The sequence below is a fragment of the Stenella coeruleoalba genome (assembly GCF_951394435.1).
Source record: "Stenella coeruleoalba genome assembly, chromosome: 1".
NCBI classification, from domain to species: domain Eukaryota; kingdom Metazoa; phylum Chordata; class Mammalia; order Artiodactyla; family Delphinidae; genus Stenella; species Stenella coeruleoalba.
The window spans coordinates 83,545,525-83,562,162 of NC_137169.1; the positions used below are offsets into that span (position 1 = coordinate 83,545,525).

The 16,638-nt window shown below is 39.4% G+C and overlaps 1 protein-coding gene and 1 pseudogene across 2 annotated transcripts in view; both read left to right on the top strand.

Moving 5' to 3' along the window:
- Nucleotides 1–16,638, top strand: part of RWDD3 (RWD domain containing 3) — a gene marked incomplete at its 5' end in the record, with an annotated part of 83,191 nt that overhangs the window by 35,958 nt on the left and 30,595 nt on the right. The window lies entirely within an intron of this gene.
- Nucleotides 13,728–16,337, top strand: LOC307192902 (phosphorylase b kinase regulatory subunit beta-like; annotated as a pseudogene). Its single transcript has one exon. The product of its transcript is annotated as a phosphorylase b kinase regulatory subunit beta-like (transcript).

Below are 16,638 nucleotides of genomic sequence, written 5' to 3' on the forward strand. Positions count from 1 at the left end.
GTTTTAAAAATACTGACATGTAAATAAAGTCTTAGAAAATAACTCACTTACAAATTGGCAATTCCTGTGTGGTGAATTAAAAAAAAAAAAAAGAACAAAACCAAAAGATGGACTCTCCTATTTTTACAGAATTTCTTTTGTTAGTTCAGTAAGGTCAAATTTTGGGGGTGTGAATCTAAATCATGTTTCTAGGTTAATACAGAATTAGAGAAATTCAGTGGTACTTCAACTTAATTGCTCTCCCATCATTTTAGTCATATGTTTATTTTTCATTTTTAATAAAATTTCTTTAATTTCTGAAGTTGGAATTCCAATGTTTAAGAGAATAGATCCATGATTTTATGCCAATGGAATGGCATACTGGTTTTTGTTTTTTTGTTTTTTGTTTTGACAGGGTAGGGGGTGGTGTCTGGCAAAATGCCTTTTCCATTAAATAGATCTATAAGGAAAAAAAGTCATTATTGCTAATGAATTCAGGGATTTTACTTACTGGAAGTAGTCAAGTAGTCTGGTACAAAAATGCACATTGCATTATGAACCATAACACTGCAAGGTTTGTAATATAAGAGCTGCTAAATATTTTTTGAACATCACAAAGGCTGTGTTTCTTGCCTGGAGCTTGCTCTTTGTTATACTCTGCATCTCATATTCTTATCTTTCTCATGAGGAGTAGTGAATCTCAATAAAGTCTATGGATTGTGTTATGTTTAAAGGCTACTCACTGAACCAATATTTTCACAGATAAGATCAATAATATATGTGTAAATCTTTGAAATTTAGATTGGAGAGGAAGCTGCCTAATAAAACTCTGCTATTGAATTTTATACAACATCTTACCAGCCTTTTAATTTTATATTCAGGTCCCAAAGGACCAAAAGACAAACTGAACACATCTGCAATTATCTGGATTAAACCATGATGGTTTTATGCAAAAACTCTGAATGCATTTAAGGTTTATGTATTGTGAAGGCATTGTGTAATGGTTATTCATTTCATTTCTTTGTTAAGAACACTTGCCTAATGTTAAAATTTTGAATTACAAGTTTTACGTTTATACCTATTTAGTTGGACCATTAGTTCAAGATGCAGACTAAGGAAGCACTATAGTTGTAAAGTATGCTTCATCCAAAGATTTATTTTTTTATAGAGTTGGTTATCTAATGCTATATTTGTAAGGCCATCAGTTATCAAACCATGTAAGTGCTAAATTCCTTTTGAAGATTTCAAGAGGTATTTTAATTAAGTTTTCAAAATTGCTTTTGGATCATCTTCACAATTCTTTAGTGCTTTATTTCCATTAACAAAATAGTAATTAAAATTAAATTTTAAAGGAAATAACCACAGTAGGTCATACTTCTATTAACTTGAGGTAGATAATGAACCTGTCCTATATAAAGACTGAGCTAAATCTGCTGAGAGGCTGGGGATAGTGTATTTTAATTAAGGAAATCCTTATTTGCATCTAACAAACAGCATTGCTACTTATAAATTTAAGATCTTAGTGATGCATATTAGTGCCTTACCTCGACAAATCTAATAGAGATTTAATACTTGTGTTTTAAGGAGCAATTTGTCATAAATTAAGAGCATTTGCATAGTAAATTTCAAGGATGTTATTCTTTGCAGAGTTTTCTATAATTAAGGAACACATCAAACATTAAAATTGTATAATATTTGTAGTACTAGGAAAGCTTGCTTTGTTATTAAACTGAGGCTCATTTTCAGCTGCACATAACCCTATGGAAAAGTCCATCTTTAATAAAGACATAATGAATGTACCGTCACTAAGATTTTTTTTCCCTCTTAAATCTTGAGCAAGGCTTATGTGTTTAAAGAAGGTTTTAGCATGCAAAATGCAACTCCGAAGTCATCTATTCACTTGGATGGAGAGTATTTAATCATTTAAAAAGTAGACCAAAGAGCTAACCCCAGCCACACTGCTAAATACTTATAAGCTGCCTCATGTATAAATTAAGTGTTCTCTAACTGGGGGTGTGGGTAGAATCCTTCTTTAGTCAGTTAAGTGTTTATAGTATTAATATCTACTTTAGTTATTTAGAGTAAAGAAATTGAAAAGCTCATTTTAATTAAGAATGACAACTTAATTCTCAAGTTTCTTTTTATTTTGATGGTACTACAAGATAATTTTAGCATTTGCATTTCATTGATCCAGAGAGAGTATTTTTATGAAATATAGCTTAGGATAAGGCTCAACAAACCCAGTTCACCTGTGGTCATATGGCTTTTTGACTTGTGGTCAGAGTGTCACTTAGACATTTTCACCTGGGGGTGACGTAGGATATGAAGAGCTGGGCTTCTCAGGAAAGAATGAATGTATACCTTATTCAGTTTACGTTAGATTGCTGTGTATCCTTATTATCTTCTTCCATAAACTAAGTCCCCTTGCTTTTTCCAACCAAGAGGAAAGAATCAAGAGAGTGATCGCCAGCAGTTATCTACAGAGTTCATGGGTTCCTCTAGCTTGTAGTAATTTTAAAGTTTCCCCTTGGCAGGGAATGCAAGTGTTTATTCAACATTCATTCAATGAATATCATGTTTCAAAGGACTACTTCAGGTTATATGGGTGTGGGCACTGAACGACTCATGATTTTTAATTCAGCATTGCGTCAGTTCTAATAAAAACTATAAAATACTTGGGTACTTAGTTTTATCATATTGGAGCCCATATGGAAGGTGGCGTTTCAAGCTAGTCTCAGAATTTAGATATTTCTATGCTGTCAATATTTTTTATTATTATTATATAATCGGCTAAAAGAGTCAAATAGTTATAATGTGTTAAAACGAGTTGTATCTAAGAAATAATAGCAATGAAAGAGGATGTTTGAATTCTTTTATTAGAAGGGCAGGTTAAAGCTATAGAAATAGCAGGCATCTGTTGTGGGTTCAAGTCTCAAAATTGTAATTACTGCCTGGGTGATCTGGGTTGCAAGGTTAAGTATGAGGTCCCTATTTCCTCAATGTTAAAAGAATAGATTAATTTGAAAGCTTTAGTGATTTTATAGACAAAATTTATGAAAACTATTCCCTCTTATTCTGTTTTCACTACCACTTGCTCATCTGTGTGGTATGGAACACAGCGTTATACCACAGGGACTTAGGGAGGACTTGCCAAATTGTCCATTATGTCAAAGAATTTACAACCTAATGTCTTGGATGAGAACTACTTTCAGGCTCTTTTGTTGTTTAGGTTGCAATGTATTAGATGCTCAATAAAACTTGGTGTTTGGAAGCTGGTCAACTAACTTGCTGAATTGTGGATATGCAATGTCCAAATGTCCATTGCATTATGGCCAAAAGAACTAAAAATAACAGCCAACTTTATTCAGCACTTTATGTGTGCCAGGCAGCAAGCACTTCACATGTATTAACTCATTTAATTATCACTATAACCTCACAATATTGGCATTATTACCACTTCCGTTTTATTTAGAAGAAAACCAAGGCACAAAGAAGGTAAGAAAATGGCCTGTGCAAGGAAGGTATAGAACAGGGAAGCTAATCTAAGCCATCCATGCCGTGGCCTACACTGTTAACTTCTTTGCTATTCTGCCACTTACATTTTGTGGCCTGTCTAAGGAGAATTGGTACAAGGATATGTATGGGACTCAGATCTTTTCTTCAGTGATTAATTTTTAGGTTTGAGATGGTGCTAGTGGAGGGCACACAAGGGAAAATGTCTGAGAGAAGAGCGGCAGCACAGAGCATAGTCATGTCCCAGGGGCTTTGGAGCCAGACATGATTTTTCGCGTTGGCTCAGTGACTCCCTGGCGTGACCTCAGGTGAGCTGCTGAAGTGCTTTGAATTTCCTGCTCAGTAAAGTGGTGATGCTAATGTCTACATGATGGGATTGTTGTTTCATTCCACCCACAAAGCAGATGCCTGTTCCCGAGCACGGGCTTTCTACACTGTAGTTATTATTACAATTTTCCCACTTACTTCACCTTAGAGAAGTATGGTGTCTCAGCAGAACTCTTCTGCCCAAAGTGCTTCCACTCAGAAGTTAAGCTCTGCTCCATTTTTGTTAATCTTGGTGGCCTACAATGTCCCTAGTTTCTATGATATGAGTTTTACAATTGTGTTTTCAAATAAATATCGCTTTCTCTGCAGGTGTATCCATTTTCCCACGTGAGAGAGTAATAAGCATCTGCATGACATTGGAGGCTCACTGCAAAAATAAAAAATATTTTGATCAGGCACTTATTTGTAGTTAATCTCTATGATAACACTTCGTGGGGATTAGTGATGGTTAAATTGATTTTAGAAAAACAGCCCTAACATAGCATGTTTTCATTTGGAAAGAGGAGAGGGAGTTTCATTTTTTCATTTCAGCAAATACTTACGGAGTCCTTACTATGTGCCAGGTACTGTACCTGGGTAGAGGGAATAGATTTCATTTTAAGTGATCACTGAGTGATTGATGGAGGCCGTTTGTAATGCTGTGTTAAGATGGATTGTGATCTTGAGCTGGCAGAAAAGATTGCCAGGGATTGAGAGAGGGGGACGACAAAATTGGAACGTGTACGTGCTGCTTAGGATGTAACTACAACAACACAAGCAAAATCCACACTTGAGTCGCTGCGTTAGACACTCCCTGTATTTATAAAGTGTTTTGAATATGTTGACTCTTTTGGACTTTATTATATATGCGTATAATAATGTATTATACATGTATGATCATTTGGTATATTTTGTCTCACCCATAACATCATTCTGTACCATCTTGGTATAACTTCAAAGAGAAGTTATTCATTATCTTCAGATATACAACAAAGACATAGTCCCTTCCCTTTAGGAATTTACAGTTTAAAATAGACACTACTAAGACCAAAACACCCTATAAATATCAAACGGGTACCTACATTGAATAAAACATTTTGTATTTCCAGAAATGTTACTTACCTACCTTAATCAGCATGTGTGCTAGTAATTTTTGCTTCTGTTTCTGCAAAAACAGAAAGAACTAATGGTTCAGTCCTAATGGGGAACGAGAATAGATGTCACAAAATCATACAGTTCTTTAAATGAGTTTTCCCCATCCTTCTTATTATTGTTATGCTCTTTATCTCTGTTTGCTGCTCTAAAATATTAACCTTTAAAAAAAATTCATTGCACAGTTGGTTGCAGCACTGTGATCTGCCAAATTAGAGCATTCTGAATGTTTATGTCTTTGGGAATCCCCAGCAGGTCTGCCTAAATTCCCTGAAGAGAGAGAAAAATTCAAATCATTGTTTCCTCCTTCTTGCTTTTGTTCACAGAACGGACCTGCTCATGAAAAGCAAGAGCACAGAGATGAGGGATCAGGAAATTGTAGGACAAGGCAGCTGAGTTCTGCTTTGTGGAGCATTATCAGAAGTGAGCCCTACTGTCAGTCACCATGAGGTGTCTCGGTGACTGAGGCGGATTTGTGTGAACTGTCAGTTGAAAGCATTGACAGTGTTCCATTAGTAATGAATTATGGGAGTAATTTCATTAATTTCTTTACCTCAGTCAGTAGATGTTAGTGTAAGTTGCTCAACCAAACATCAAAAGAACCATTGCATTTTAACCTTTTAGTCTTTTACTGTGTAACCAGGAACAGCAAAGAAATAAATTAGCATAACATTCCCTAAAAAAAAAAACAAAAAACGACTGAAGATAAGCAGTGGACATAATTTTTCCTGTTTTTAATTTAATAGCAAGTTTATGGTTTTATGCAAAACCATTCACATTACATTTGACCCTCTGGGAGCTGCCTTTTTTTTCTGTGGGTATAATTTTGATCTTTAATAATCTGTTGTTAAATCCAGTCTGAGTTTGATTAATGAATTGTGATGAGCCGGTGCATTAATTTGCAGGTTTGGTCTAATGCCCTAAAAGGCTGCTTTGTTGTGGATGTTATTAATGCTAAACTCTTCAGGAGGAGCCATGGGATGGCAGTGTGCTCCAAATAATGGACTAGCTACTTCTTTGGGAAATCCCAGTGATGGAGCCGAAGCTCTAGAAGTGACTGTGGAGCCATGTGATTGAAAGCAGAAATCCTGATTTAGCTTTATGTTCCAGAACAGGGGGCTGCAGTCTGCAAGGGGTCTCTGGATGGAATTCAGGGGAGTCTGTGAATTTAGATAGTAAAAAAATTCTGTACTTTCATTAACCGCTACTGAAATTTAACATTCTGTTCAATTATAAACATAGGCAACAGACCACAGTATTATTAATAGTAGCTGTGACTTTGTCATCAATAGAAACCACAGGTATTTTCATAACACATTATAAGGTTGTAAGTACCTCAACATGTCATTTATGCTCCCCGCTGCTTCAAAGTTACCAGTCGTTATTATGACAGCCACTCCATCTGGTTATTTACTGTGTTAGTAAAGAAGCAGACATACATTACTATATCACAAATTTTACAATTGATAACTGTATTTTAATATAATTGGTTTCATTTATAATCTTATTTTAGACATGATTCAAAGAAGGGGTCTATGGCCCCCATACGGTTAAGAAAACCCCCTTCTTTGAGTGACTGTGTCTGTGCTGCCATCTTTCCCCCTGGTAAGTCCATCCTTCTATTCCTCAGACTCTGTTGCCAGGAATAGGTCTAAGGTTCAAACATGTTACCCACATGGCCAGATGCTAGCAGTGACTGAGGTGTGCTAACATTATCAACTTCTCAGTTACTCCCCTGCTTTTCTACCCTAGACTCCTGGAAGCTGTGAACTGTTTGTCTTATTCACTGATAATTTCCCAAGCACATATGGTACTTTTTGACACACAGTAGGCACTTAGTAACTGCCTAATGAACGAATGATAGTTCAAAAGGAGATAGTTTTTTGCCCCATTTGAATGAATCTGTGTTTTAAAATCTTTTTTTTCCGCATGAAATAAAATCTAGTATCCACATTCTAAAGAGTTTATGGCATTATAAAAGGTATTTACAAGGCATTAGGAATGTTTATAGGAACTGATATTGACCAGTTTATTGTCCAGCAGCTCAGCTTATCAGGGAACTGTACACTCTTGTAGCCGATTTTTAAAAGGATTGTTATAATTAAACAAAGAGAACTGTTAATCTCCAAAGGCGAATATAGCTGCAGAGAGATAGGAAAATTAGATTATCGAAATAGATTAACATGTGTGTTGGGAGTATGAAGAAGTGTATGGATATGTTTTATGTGTGTTTCTGTGTGTAAAGAGACCCAGCCCAGGTGAGAGAGTCTTTAGAGCTGTAAGTTGCCTTGGAGATTATTTTTCAATTTAATTTAACAAGTATTGAAACTGAAGTGCAAAGAGGTTAAATGATCAGTGACCTCCTAATTGCTAAATCCAATAAAGCCTGCCCGGACCTTATCTTACTCGGCCACTCTATTGCATTTTGTGTTGCTCACCTTTTCCTTTTACTCGAAGCCTGTGCATATGCTGTTTCCACCAACCCAGAATGCTTTCCTTTTTGCTCCTTTCTATCCCTGCCCCCTACTCTTTCTTATTCCAGAAGAACACATCGTTTAAACCTTCCTGGTCTCCATCTCTCAAGTAGAGCTTCGTTCTAGTTAAGTGCTTATCCTTAAAAAAAAAAAAATTCCAACCTTCCCAAGTAGCCTTTCCTGCCGTGGAGCACAGGCTCCGGACGCGCAGGCTCAGCGGCCACGGCTCACGGGCCCAGCCGCTCCGCGGCATGTGGGATCTTCCCGGACCGGGGCACGAACCCGTGTCCCCTGCATCAGCAGGCGGACTCTCAACCAGTGCGCCACCAGGGAAGCCCCCTAAGTAGCCTTTTTAGACACTTTTAAAACTCTCCTGGCTGTTCCCCGTGCCCACTCTCCATCCTCTGGTGTACTTTTAGTACCATAGATAGACTGTACATCTGTTTATGTATTACAGCCTTTGGAGGGCAACAAACCATTATAATACCTAAGATATTTTCACCCCAAGAACCAATTTCACCTCCCTGGGGGTAAGATCACCCCTGTTGAGAATGCATGCTCTTGTAGAACTTGAATGTCACCAGACTCTCCCTGTCTTCTGTGGGTTCAAACAAAGTTACAAATGGCACCAACCTCCCATTCTGTGAACAGAAATTCCAGTCTTTTCTATGCAGTTTCTTCCCTCCTCAAACTCCTCAGGAGTGTTTACCTGTTTTTATGAAATTAGTCTTTGTCCCGTCTTCCTGTTTCTGCCTGCAGGCGAACTGGGAACACAGACACTACCTTCAAGGATGAACTGTAGAGGAACTGACCTCCATTTTGCGCTTGGTCTTGATGGTCAAGCCTGACGAAGTGCTATTGGTGGGTAGTGAATCTCGGAACCCTCTGCTGTTGCTGCCATCGCAGCTGTCTGGTGGGTGGGGAGGATGGTGGCCATCGCTGCTCTTGCTGCTGGCTGCAGGTGCCTGTGTTTGCTGGCCTTGGCTGGGATCTCTGGTAGAGTCATTGCTCAGCCAAGTGTGTTTTTTGGTGACATAACTCCTTCAATTCCCATCTGACACAGATATGTTCTCTAGGGTACAGCTAAGATACCAGGTGAATTTGCAACTTCCTGGGTAGTGCATGGTCCCTCTGGCCTCCAAGCTTGGGTCATGCTGTTCCATCTTCCTGAAATGCCCTTCTCCCTTTCAAGTAGATAACTTGGCTCTTGGTTACAATATTACAATACCACTTCTTTCAGGAAGCTTCTCGAATTCCCCTTCAGAGTCTATGTGTGATACCCCTCCTGCACACTCCCATGGTGTCCTGGATTCCTAGAGTTATTGTATGCAGACTGTTTATTTGTCTGTATATCCCATTATACTCTAAGCTCCTTACAGGTAGAAAACATACAGGGTCTAGCCTAGCACGGTTCCAGTCATCTAGAAGGCACTCCATAAATGCTTATGGAACAGATAAATTGATTCTAGATACCTGCGATATAGCGGTGAACAAAATAAACAAGTCTTTGCCCTCTTGGAGGTTACATTCCAGTGGGTAAACATAGATAATAAACAAGTAAATATGTACAATGTATAGTATGTCAATGTTGATAAGAGCTATGGAGGAAAATTAAGCAGAAAATGCCTAATGCGGAACTGACTTTTTTTCTTCTTTGAACTTGCTGTATGTTCAGTCTCTCTTATCCTAGCAGATGGCAACTCCATTCTTCTAGCTGTTTGAATCAAAACCCTGGAAGTCATCCTTCGTCTTTCTCTTACACTCGTTCAATCTGTTATTGTCTCCTCCTGCTAGAATGTAAGTCCCATGAGGGCAGGAATCATGCCTCTTTTGTTTACTAATTTGTCCTCGGCACTAGACCAGTACCTGCTCATATTGACACTGGATTCATGTTTGGTGAATTGAACTGAAGAGGAATTGGAAGTTGTTGGTGGAGGGAATTGCAATGATAATGGTCAGGGACAAAGGTGATTTTTATGCAGAGACCTGAGTAAATGAGCTTTGTGAATCTAGGGGGAGAAACATCCAAGCAGAGGACACAGCGAGTGCAAATGTCATGGGGCAGGAATGTCCCTGGTGTGTTCTGTGAAGAGTAAAGAGGTGGTTAAGACTGGAGTAGAGTGAATCAGCGGTGGGGTGGGGGTGGGTAGGAGATGAAGTAAGGGGATGGTAGTGCAGGTCATTCAGAGATGAAGGTCATGACAATTATTTGGCTTTTATTGTGAATGAAATGAGAAGGCAGTTGGACAATTTTGTGGAGTAGTAAGATGATCTGATTCAGCTTGAACAGTTCACTGTGGTGACTGAATTGACAATAGACTGTAGGGAGCGAGGGCAGAAGCAGGAAGACTGACATAAAACTCTGAAATAAATCAAGAAAGAGATGCTGTTGGTTTACACAAGATTAGCAGCTGGGAGGTAGTGAGAAATGGCCAGATTTTGTATTAATTTTGAATTAAAGCCAACAGGACATGCTGATGATCTAGATGTGAGGTGTGAGAAAAAGAGGAGCCAGGAATAATTTCTGTTTATTTTTTAAGTAAAATTTTTTTACAATATAACAGGCATGTAGAAAAATGCCCAAATCATAAATGTACAGCTTGGTGAATTTTTCACAGAGGGACAAGACTCAAGTAGTCACCTTCTCCAGTAAGACTTAGAACATTACCAGCCCCCAAGAGGCCCCTACTAGGCTGCTTCTCAGTCATTTTCCCTCATTCTCAGTGTAACCACTGTCATTGAGTTTTCCCACTGAACCTGTATTCACAAGTTTTGATAGATCATATTTTCATTATTATTTAGTTCAAAATATTTTCTAATTTCCATTTTGATTTCTTCTTTAACCAATTTCCAAATATTTGGTGGATGTTCTAGTTATTTTGTTACTGATTTCTAGCTTAATTCCACTGGGGTCAGAGAATACATTAATGCTTTCAATATTTTGAAATTTTGGGGAATGTGGAGACTTGTTTTATGGCCCAGCATATAGTCAGTTTTGGTAAATGTCTTATGTCCCTTTAATACATTAGAGGCAGAATTTTTTTTTTTTTTTCGCGGTACACGGGCCTCTAACTGTTGTGGCCTATCCCGTTGCGGAGCACAGGTTCCGGACGTGCAGGCTCAGTGACCATGGCTCACGGGCCCAGCCGCTCTGCGGCATGTGGGATATTCCCAGACCGGGGCACGAACCCATGTCCCCTGCATCGGCAGGCGGACTCTCAACCACTGCGCCACCAGGGAAGCCCCTAGAGGCAGAATTTTATATATGTCAATTAAGGCAAGTTTATTAATATATAATGCTTTGTATTTCTGTGGTGTCTGTTGTAACTTCTCCTTTTTCATTTCTAATTTTATTGATTTGAGTCCTCTCTTTTTCTTGATGAGTTTGGCTAATGGTTTATCAATTTTGTTTATCTTCTCAAAGAACCAGCTTTTAGTTTTATTGATTTGTGCTATTGTTTCCTTTGTTCCTATTTCATTTATTTCTGCTCTGATCTTTATGATTTCTTTCCTTCTGCTAACTTTGGGTTTTGTTTGTTCTTCTTTCTCTAGTTCCTTTAAGTGTAAGGTTAGATTGTTTATTTGAGACTTTTCTTATTTCTTGAGGTAGGCTTGTATAGCTATAAACTTCCCTCTTAGAACTGCTTTTGCTGCATCGCATAGGTTTTTTTTTTTTTTTTTTTTTTTTTGCGGTACGCGGGCCTCTCACTGCTGTGGCCTCTCCCGTTGCGGAGCACAGGCTCTGGATGCGCAGGCTCAGTGGCCATGGCTCACGTGCGCAGCCGCTCCGCGACATGTGGGATCTTCCCGGACCGGGGCACGAACCCGCGTCCCCTGCATCGGCAGGCGGACTCCCAACCACTGCACCACCAGGGAAACCCCATCCCATAGGTTTTGGATCATCGTGTTTTCATTGTCATTTGTCTCTAGGTATTTTTTGATTTTCTCTTTGATTTCTTCAGTGATCTCTTGGTTATTTTGTAGCGTATTGTTTAGCCTCCATGTGTTTGTGTTTTTTACATTTTTTCCTTGTAATTCATTTCTAATCTCATAGCATCGTGGTCAGAAAAGATGCTTGATATGATTTCAATTTTCTTAAATTTACTGAGGCTTGATTTGTGACCCAAGATGTGATCTATCCTGGAGAATGTTCCGTGTGCACTTGAGAAGAAAGTGTAATCTGCTGTTTTTGGATGGAATGTCCTATAAATATCTATTAAATCTCTGGTCTATTGTGTCATTTAAAGCTTCTGTTTCCTTATTTATTTTCATTTTGGATGATCTGTCCATTGCTCTAGGTGAGGTATTAAAGTCCCCCACTATTATTGTGTTACTGTTGATTTCCTCTTTTATAGCTGTTAGCAGTTGCCTTATGTATTGAGGTGCTCCTATGTTGGGTGCATATATATTTATAATTGTTATATCTTCTTTTTGGATTGATCCCTTGATCATTATATAGTGTCCTTCCTTGTCTCTTGTAACATTCTTTCTTTCTTTCTTTATTTTTTGTGGTACGCGGGCCTTTCACTGTTGTGGCCTCTCCCATCGTGGAGCACAGGCTCTGGGCTCACAGGCTCAGCGGCCATGGCTCATGGGCCCAGCTGCTCCGTGGCATGTGGGATCTTCCTGGACCGGGGCACGGACCCGTGTCCCCTGCATCGGCAGGTGGACTCCCAACTGCTCGCCACCAGGGAAGACCAACATTCTTTATTTTAAAGTCTATTTTACCTGATATGAGTATTGCTACTCCAGCTTTCTTTTGATTTCCATTTGCATGGAATATCTTTTTCCAGCCCCTCACTTTCAGTCTGTATGTGTCCCTAGGTCTGAAGTTGGTCTTTTGTAGCCAGCATATATATGGGTCTTGTTTTTGTATCCATTCAGCAAGCCTGTGTCTTTTGGTTGGAACATTTAATCCATTCACGTTTAAGGTAACTATCGATATGTATGTTCCTATGACCATTTTCTTAATTGTTTTGGGTTTGTTTTTGTAAGTCCTTTTCTGCTCTTGTGTTTCCCACTTAGAGAAGTTCCTTTAGCATTTGTTGTAGAGTTGGTTTGGTGGTGCTGAATTCTCTTAGCTTTTGCTTGTCTGTAAAGCTTTTGATTTCTCCATCGAATCTCCATGAATGAGATCCTTGCTGGGTAGAGTAATCTTGGTTGTAGGTTCTTCCCTTTCATCACTTTAAGTATGTCATGCCACTCCCTCTGGCTTGTAGAGTTTCTGCTGAGAAATCAGCTGTTAACCTTATGGGAGTTCCCTTGTATGTTGTTTGTTGTTTTTCCCTTGCTGCTTTCAATAATTTTTCTTTGTCTTTAATTTTTGCCAATTTGATTACTATGTGTCTCGGCATGGTTCTCCTTGGGTTTATCCTGTATGGGACTCTCTGCACTTCCTGGACTTGGGTGGCTATTTCCTTTCCCATGTTAGGGAAGTTTTTGACTATAATCTCTTCAAATATTTTCTCTAGTCCTTTCTCTCTCTCTTCTCCTTCTGGACCCCTATAATGCGAATGTTGTTGCATTTAATGTTGTCCCAGAGGTCTCCTAGGCTGTCTTCATTTCTTTTCATTCTTTTTTCTGTATTCTGTTCCACAGCAGTGAATTCCAGCTTTCTGTCTTCCAGGTCACTTATCTGTTCTTCTGCCTCAGTTATTCTGCTATTGATTCCTTCTAGTGTAGTTTTCATTTCAGTTATTTTATCGTCCATCTCTGTTTGTTTGTTCTTTAATTCTTCTAGGTCTTTGTTAAATGTTTCTTGCATCTTCTCGATCTTTGCCTCCATTCTTTTTCCGAGGTCCTGGATCATCTTCACTATCATTATTCTGAATTCTTTTTCTGGAAGTTTGCCTATATCCACTTCATTTAGTTGTTTTTCTTGGGTTTTATCTTGTTCCTTCATCTGGTACATAGCCCTCTGCCTTTTCATCTTGTCTATCTTTCTGTGAATGTGATTCTTGTTCCACAGGCTGCAGGATTGTAGTTCTTGCTTCTGTTGTCTGCCCTCTGGTGGATGAGGCTATCTAAGAGGCTTGTTGTTTTTACTATTTAAAAAGTGATTTTATTATAACATAAAGCATACACTCCAAAGAGAGATAATGTATCACATATGTGTACAGTTTAAAGAATAATAGCAGCCGGCTGGGAGGAGCTGACAGGCGGCCCCGGGGAGGCCAAGGCGTTGGCCCGAGTGCAATGGCAGGGTGCATGGCCGAAGTGAGCTGGAAGGGCTTGGAGCAAAGAGCCCAGATCAATTGCTATAGTTTAGCCTGTGATGCTTATGATTAGAGTCAACAATTTGAAATGGCCAGCTCACCTGATGCAGTTGTCTCTTCTCTACCAGGTTTCTTAAGGTCTGGCTCAGTTTATGAACCTCTTAAAAGCATTAATGTTCCAAGACCTGATAATGAAACTGTGGGATAAATTGGGTCACTAGTACAGAATTGTCAAGTCAACACTGCTGCTGTATCGAAGCCCAACTGCAGGTCTCTTTCCCACAAAAACATGTGGTGATGATCAGGAGGCCAAGATCCATGACAGTCTATACTGCCCTGCTGTGCCCTGGGCTTTGGCTCTTGTATCAGTCGCATTGATGATGACAAGGGAAGGACCCGTGAGTTGGAGCACTTGGCTATAAAATGTATGAGAGGAATTGTCTACTGCTATATGCGTCAGGCCGATAAGGTCCAGCAGTTTAAGCAGGATCCGTGCCCAACACGTTGTCTTCACTCTGTTCTCAATGTACATACAGGGATGAGATTCTCTCCTATCAGGATTATGGTCATCTTCAGATAAATGCAGCATCACTCTATCTCCTTTACCTTGTGGAAATGATTTCCTCAGGACTGCAGATTATCTATAACACTGATGAGGTCTCTTTCATTCAGAACCTTGTATTTTGTGTGGAAAGAGTTTACTGTGTGCCTGACTTTGGTGTCTGGGAGAGAGGAAGCGAGTATAATAATGGCAGCACGGAGCTGCATTCGAGCTCTGTTGTCTTAGCAAAAGCAGCTGTAGAAGCAATTAATGGAGTCAACCTCTTTGGCAACCAGGCCTGTTCTTGGTCGGTTATATTTGTGGATCTCGATGCTCACAATCGCAACTGGCAAACTTTGTGCTCACTGTTACCCAGAGAATCAAGATCTCATAACACAGATGTTGCCCTGCTCCCCTGCATCAGTTATCCTACGTTTGTCTTGGACGATGAGGTTCTGTTTAGCCAGACACTCAATAAAGTGGTTAGAAAATTAAAAGGGAGATATGGATTTAAGCATTTCTTGAGAGATGGGTATAGAACATCATTGGAAGATCCTAATAGACGCTACTGCAGACCAGCTGAAATTAAGCTGTTTGATGGCATTGAATGTGAATTTCCCATATTTTTCCTTTACATGATGATTGATGGTGTTTTTAGAGGCAATCCCAAGCAAGTAAAAGAATATCAGGATCTTCTGACTCCAGTACTTCATCAGACCACAGAAGGTTATCCTGTCATACCAAAGTACTACTGTGTTCCAGCTGATTTTGTAGAATATGAAAAAAGAAACCCTGGTAGTCAGAAGGGATTTCCTAGCAACTGTGGCCGTGATGGAAAACTATTACTTGGGGGACAAGCCCTTTATGTCATCACAAAACTCCTGGCTGATGAATTAATTAGTCCTAAAGACATTGATCCTGTTCAGTGTTATGTCCCACTACAGAATCAATGTAATGTAAGCATGAGGTTTTCCAATCAGGGCCCACTGGAAAATGATTTGGTTGTTTATGTAGCGCTTATAGCAGAAAGCCAATGCCTTCCAGTTTTCCTCAACACATATGGTATTCAGACTCAAACTCCTCAACAGGTAGAACCCATTCAGATCTGGGCCCAGCAGGAGCTTGTGAAAGCTCATTTCCATCTGGGGGTCAATGAAAAATCAGGACTCTGCGGAAGGCCAGATAGGCCCATTGGCTGCCTCCATACATCAAAGATTTATTGCATTCTAGGAAAGACTGTGGTTTGTTACCCTATCATCTTTGACCTAAGTGATTTCTAAATGTCTCAAGATGTTTTACTGCTGGTAGATGACATAAAGAATGCACTACAGTTTATTAAGCAATACTGGAAAATGCATGGGCATCCACTTTTCCTTGTTCTCATCCAGGAAGACAGTATAAGAGGTAGCCAATTCAATCCCATATTAGATGTGCTGGCAGCTTTTAAGAAAGGAGTGGTTGGAGGAGTTAAAGTTCACGTTGATCATCTACAGACACTAATATCTGGAGCTGTGGTAGAACAACTTCTTACGAATCAGTGACACAGAAGAGCTTCCAGAATTTAAGAGTTTTGAGGAACTAGAAGTTCCCAAACATTCAAAAGTCAAATGACAAAGCAGCACCTCCAGTGCTCCTGAACAAGAACAGCAGCCAGATGTTACCATTACTGAATGGCAAAACAAACCCACCCATGAAATTCTTCAAAAACTGAATGACTATAGTTGTCTGCTTAGCCAAGTCATCCTGCTGGGTATACTGCTCAAAAGAGAAGGACCCAACTTTAACACAAAGGAAGGTACTGTTTCTGATCACATTGAGAGAGTCTATAGAAGAGCTGGCAGCAAAAAATGTCAGTTGGTGGTGCGCCATACAGCAAGCCTTTTAAGTAAACTAGTGGACAGCCTGGCCCCATCCATTACTAATGCTTTAGTGCAGGGCCAACAGGTAACTCTGGGTGCCTTTGGACACGAAGAAGAGGTTATCTCTAATCCTTTGTCTCCAAGAGTGATTAAGAACATCATCTATTACAAGTGTAATACCCATGATGAGAGGGAGGTGGTCATTCAGCAAGAACTGGTCATTCATATTGGCTGGATCATCTCCAATAACCCGGAGTTATTCCGTGGCATGCTGAAAATACGAATTGGCATTGTGTGAGGCAGTGCAGTAAGGCACATGACCAGGCTCTAGCATCCAGCAGAACTGAGTGCAAGTCCTGACCGCCACTCATCATCTCAGTGGCCTGAGGCCAGTGGCTGAACCTCCCTTCTGCTTTCATACCAGCTTCATTGTTTTGTGTGAGATGAAACAAGATAATATGTTTAAAAGGCCTGCCACAACTGAGTAAAGTATAAGTGCTTCTTTTCATTTTTTTAAACATATTTTTGATTGTACTGAATACAGGTATCACGTAAATATGTTCTAATTGTAAAAAAGTCAACAAAAAACAATAATTGAG